Genomic DNA, 5,289 nt, shown 5'->3' with positions numbered 1-5,289 from the left:
TTCAGCACGCTAAAGAATGAAGAGAGAAAATCCATGACAGTGCTTGACCAACCCAACAACCCAGCAAACAGTGGGGGAAAGCCTAGAAGCCAATCCCTGCCAAAGCACCGAAGATCAGTCTTGGATTTCCAGAAAGCATATAATAGCTAAGACCCAGACACTACCCACCACACCCTCTAGTAACCTGCAGTGCCTGGCTATCAGCTCCCTGTAGCCTGATCTAAGAGCTGGGCATCAAGTATTCCTGGGAAATAGCTGAGATTTGCCCTTCCCACCTTTGCGAGCAAACACAGAGCATCACGCAAAGCAGCTTTTCAACAACATGCACATTGCACCAAGTTTCCTAACAGGGCTTAGGGCAAAGCTGCTGTCACCTCTCCTGGGGGTAATGATATGGTGTCCGCCAACAGCAGGGCCAACACAGAGAAAATTACCCAGCTCAAACCCATCTTTACAGAGCTCACAGCCATGGCAGGACAACTCCTGTTTTCATCTGCGAGCTTACTGCGTTTCAGAGACTGCTGAGAGGATAAGAGCAGGGTTGGAGCCTGCCTATTTAATGAGAGAGGCTGGAGGATGGGGCTTACAGCTTCCTCCAGGTGGACAGACACTGTGAAATGCGGCTGAAAGCTACAATCTTCCCTTAATTATGCCACCAAGGGTTTTATTATTATTGTTATTATTATTATTATTAAAAAGTCTAGACCTTTTCTTCACCTTTCTTGCATGGCACAGAGGTCAGCAGATTTACATGTGCTTAAAATCCTGCCCCAGCAAAGGGTCAAGGCTGACTTCTTGAAGCAGAAACCCCAGGGCATCCCAAAAATCTCCTAAGTGCTTGATCTGGGCTTTGATAACGCCAGCTGGGTTGTATGGGCTTTCCCAGCATTCAAAATTCTTTGCCCTTATCCTGAGCATGGTTCCTTTTTCACACAGGATTTAAAATCCCCCCAAATTTCACACCTGAGTCTGCCTTCTGGTCTGGGTTAGAAAAAGCCTTCAAACCTCCTGCTGGCATAAAAGGGCAGACATCCCACGGGCTAACAACTGTGAAGACCCTGATACTTCCAGATCTTTATTGACAAGTTTCCCTGGCCTCTCAGGCTCTCAAAGCTCTGGCAAAAATCCCAGAAAAAGTCTAGAAAATCACATCCTTGGCCCACCCCAGTCCAGAGGGCTCCAAAAGGCAGGATTCCTGGGGGACCTGGGTACTCAGAAGCCACCAGCCCAGCTGGCAGGAACCTAGAGGGGTCTCACGGCATCACCCCAGACATCCAAGGACAGACAGCCAAAGACCTGTTTTTCTCTGATGAAACCTTTTTGATGATAAAACACAAGCCCACCCGACCCAGGAGGAATTGGAGTATCTTTGCCAGATGCCTGCTGTCTGTGCTGGCGTACCCACCCCACCAGGTGCTGGAATCACAACTCTCCAGAAAGAAAGGGTTGAGCCGGATCATTTTGGAAGGAGAACAGGACATCCCAAGGCAGATACTTGAAATGAATGCCCCCTGCACGTTGTTTTCTCCTGGGGGTTTTGTTTGTTTCTTTTTTTTCCAGCAGAATTCCTGAAAAAAGGGGGGTTATCTCAGACCAAAGTGGGTAAGCCTGGCACCTCCCTTGTGGAGCACCTCAAAAATCACATCCAAAAATTACTTCCTCTAGAAACACAACCTCAAAAGCCATGATTTCCCCCCACTTCAGATGCCTTGCATGTTAAAATTGGGGTGGGGAGGAAAAGAAAGCCTCTGTACCCCAAGCAACAGCCATGGTGGGAGCCCTGACAGCCAGGAGCTTCTGCGGCCACCCTGGCATCACTAAGGCTTGCACTAAGCAGGGTAAGATAACACCGTCTTGCCAACACTCGCAGCCTGCACAAAGTATTAGACAAAGTGGCTGAACGCCCCTCCTCCCGCTGGGGCATGCCATACAATTTAGATGTGCTGTTCCCACCTGTCAAGTGTTTTTTAATTATTATTATTAATAGGTTTGTTATTTTTAAAAAATCCCCATATGTGAGAGCTGAGTTCAGCAAATTACCGCAGCTGAGCGTCAGTACAGAGAGACAGGAGAGCAATATCATGCTCAGTGGAATATTTAACAAGCGCTGATTGCCTGGAAACCTAACTTGGTGAAACCTGCAGGAAAGAAACAGACTTGTAAAAAAGCCAGCAAAATAAAGAAATAACCCGCTGAGAGCGGGAGGTGGGGAGGCAGCGGGCAACTTGGATATCCAAAGCCTGCCTCCACCCCAATCTCTCCCTGGCTGCCAGAAGTGCAATACAGGGCTTAACTCTGTGGGAAAGCGGTCACAAAGGAGCTGGTTCTGCTTTTGCTGGTCCCAGTAAGAATTACTCAACCAAACCCACCGCACTGGGCTGTAGACTCAGACTTGAGCTCACTCAGTGCCTTGAAGGAATTCCCCCAGGGCACCTCTTATGGAAGAAAATCCAGCATGGACCGTTTTCAGGGCACTGGGCTGGGGAGACGTGACGCCCAGTTTCTGCTCAGCCGCAGGCTCCCGCTGTTCCCAGGTCAAGCAGTTTGCTGCCAACTCTGTGCCTCAGCTTGCCATCCCGTAAATCAGGGATGATGTCGCCTGAATGCCAACAACGGCCACCTGTGGGATGCAGAGGGTTGACCAGAGCAAGGGAGAAAAAGTCAGCACGCTGGCTGCCGGGGGAAGGATGTTTCCAAGGACTGCTCTGGCTCCCTCCATGAGTTGTCATCCTTCCATGGAGTTAATAACAGACGCTACCGTGGGTGATGCAGCATTGCCTGGCACCGCAGGCAGCCTCACCCCACACCATCGCAGCCCTGCGTCCCACCCCTTCCCTCTTGGGACTCACCCACCACACCACACTTTTCCAACACCGGAGTGAAAAAAGCCCTGGTGAGGGTGGTCCAAAAGCTGGAGCTACCATGGCTGATGTCCACTGATTTCAGCAGGCTTTGAGCTCGTTACTGCCCTTGCAAATCTGTGCACAGACACCTGTAAGCCCCAAAAGTTACTGCTAAGCTAAGGGCCACTTGATGCAGGCACAGAGGTCCACAGCAAAGACTGCAGCGCCGCAGCCACAGCCTGCGTCCCAAGGCAGCTGAAAGCAAGCGTGCGGCTCTCCAGCAAAGCCAAATTCATGTCTCCAGCGCATTTTCCAGCAAAGCTGCCCGCCCCCCAGCCACAGCCTGCGTCCCAAGGCAGCTGAAAGCAAGCGTGCGGCTCTCCAGCAAAGCCAAATTCATGTCTCCAGCGCATTTTCCGCCTGTGCTCTATTAATCACAGGGTAATGTGCCCATGCTGCACAAAACACAGGATATTATAAACACCCCTCCTGCAGCACTCCTCGGGGAGGACGGGAAACAGAGGCACCAAATACGGCACATTTTCAATGTTACAGGGATTTTTTTTCTCAGATAGATTATAAAAGCACTTTCAAAAATTCAAAGCCAGCTTTTCTATTACTTGTGCCTGTGCTCAGCTTTGATTTTTTTTTTAATGCTTTCTTTTCTTTGTGTGTGTGCATGGCTTTTTTTCCTTTTATATGGGTAAAATCAGAAGACAATTAATATCATGGTGCTTTGAAGTCCCTCTGTTATTTATAGATTTTCTTCCCTGAAATCAAACGTAGGTAGATATACTGCTGTGATGGGCGTATTTTAACAAATCAAAACAGCTTTCAAGTTCTGTTGAGCCAGAGATCACAACACTTTCTCCCTTAAATCACCAAACGACCTGTTACCATTGAAATGAGAACTCATGCCTTTAGTCCAGGAAGTGCTTACACTTATTCAACCCTGTAAGACCAGATTCACCGCTGAATTATCTTGAAAAGTTTATGTTGAAATTTTCTTTGTTTCAGTGGATTTAGCAGACATTATGCAGTTGTAGCCATGGAGAATTTCACCTTAGATTTTCATCCTAAGTCCTTATTCTGTCCTCCTCAACAATTTGCTGGGATCCTTTTCCACCACCACCACCACCACCACCATCACACACACCCCCTCCCCCGAGATAAGCATTGAATCCAACGATTTAATCTCCAGATAAATACCAGTGCAAAAGTCACCTTGACATGTAAAACATGGAAAATGTTTGCAGGGAGGTGTTCAGACCTTCTGACTAAAGGTCAGCATGGTTTTGGTCATCGTTCAGAACAATAGTTTAGAGAGGTAACGGTGGACACCAATCCTCAAGAACTCATGCGCCCATTAATTCTCTCCATGGCAACATATTGGGAATAGTTAGAGGGAAAAACCCCACCTTTGGGAGTATAATAAAGTGATGAAAGAGCTAAGGGTCACAATTATCAAAATCAGACCGAGAGCACAAAGAAAATGCCCGCCAAAATGAACTGCTTCAACAACCCAAAATGGTTAATTATATAGAAAGAGAGACATCGCACCAAGAATAACCATAATGAGCTTTGATTACACTGCGGCTTTCGCATTTTATTCTTTCAAATACCCACCAAGCTCTTTGAAATTCAAGAGTTCTCTTATGTTAACATCAAAAGGTAAAAGCGCAGGGAGGGCTGCGTACTTACTCACCGCAAGAGATGATTAGCAAATTAAGAAAAAAAAGTCCAGGGTTTAAGCAAAAAGCAAAGGAAAAAAACCATCAGCACAAAACGCTAATTATTCAGTTTCTGCGTAACACCTGGCTTCGTTTTGTGTGTTTAATCAGGCTCGGTTCAGGTATAGCACAGACTCTACAGGGTGCCGCCGCTGCCTAAGGGAGGAGGTGCAGGGCTCTTAATTCCCTGTCTCAGATGTGCCTGGGTGCAGACAAGGTAGCGGCATGGGGGGAAGAAGTGAGGTGCTGGCTGTCCAGGACATCATTGCTCTTACTTACAAGCACTGGAAAATGAAAGGCATGATATTCCCCCTGCTAATTAACGATCTAAATATTTGATGTGGAATTCATAGCACTCGCATCAGGACTTTTGCCAAAGGATGTGTTTAGGTTTGTCAGCGAGAGGTAAATAATTAAGTTTCCTTATTCCTGTTCTGAGCTCCCCAGCTGCAAGTTTGAAGAATAAATAAATAAAGACCACTCAGCAGAGCAAACAGGACTGCCTTACCCTCTGCCTGGCAGGTTGCCAGCGCGGCGGCCTCCTACGCTCCTTTCCTGCCCAGCCTGTGCCAACGCTGACCAGCCACAAAGCTCCTAAAATACACCCCACTGGAAAAAGTGACAGCATGGTGGTCTCTGATGGTCTGGGAGCAGAGTGCCACCCCAGGCTGCCTTGCAGTTCTGCATCCCCCAACCCTGCCTCCAGGGCAGGCAGC

The 5,289-nt window shown here is 47.9% G+C and overlaps 1 protein-coding gene across 1 annotated transcript in view; it reads right to left on the bottom strand.

Moving 5' to 3' along the window:
* The window catches only part of GALNT14 (polypeptide N-acetylgalactosaminyltransferase 14), a gene marked incomplete at its 5' end in the record, with an annotated part of 39,152 nt that overhangs the window by 29,559 nt on the left and 4,304 nt on the right, over window positions 1-5,289 (bottom strand). The gene's annotated exons all lie outside the window — the stretch shown is intronic.

This window comes from Buceros rhinoceros, unplaced genomic scaffold (assembly GCF_000710305.1).
Source record: "Buceros rhinoceros silvestris isolate BGI_N320 unplaced genomic scaffold, ASM71030v1 scaffold5275, whole genome shotgun sequence".
In the NCBI taxonomy this organism is placed as follows: domain Eukaryota; kingdom Metazoa; phylum Chordata; class Aves; order Bucerotiformes; family Bucerotidae; genus Buceros; species Buceros rhinoceros.
The sequence above is the reverse complement of the archived record's forward strand: the minus strand, read 5'-3'. Positions and strand labels throughout refer to the sequence as shown.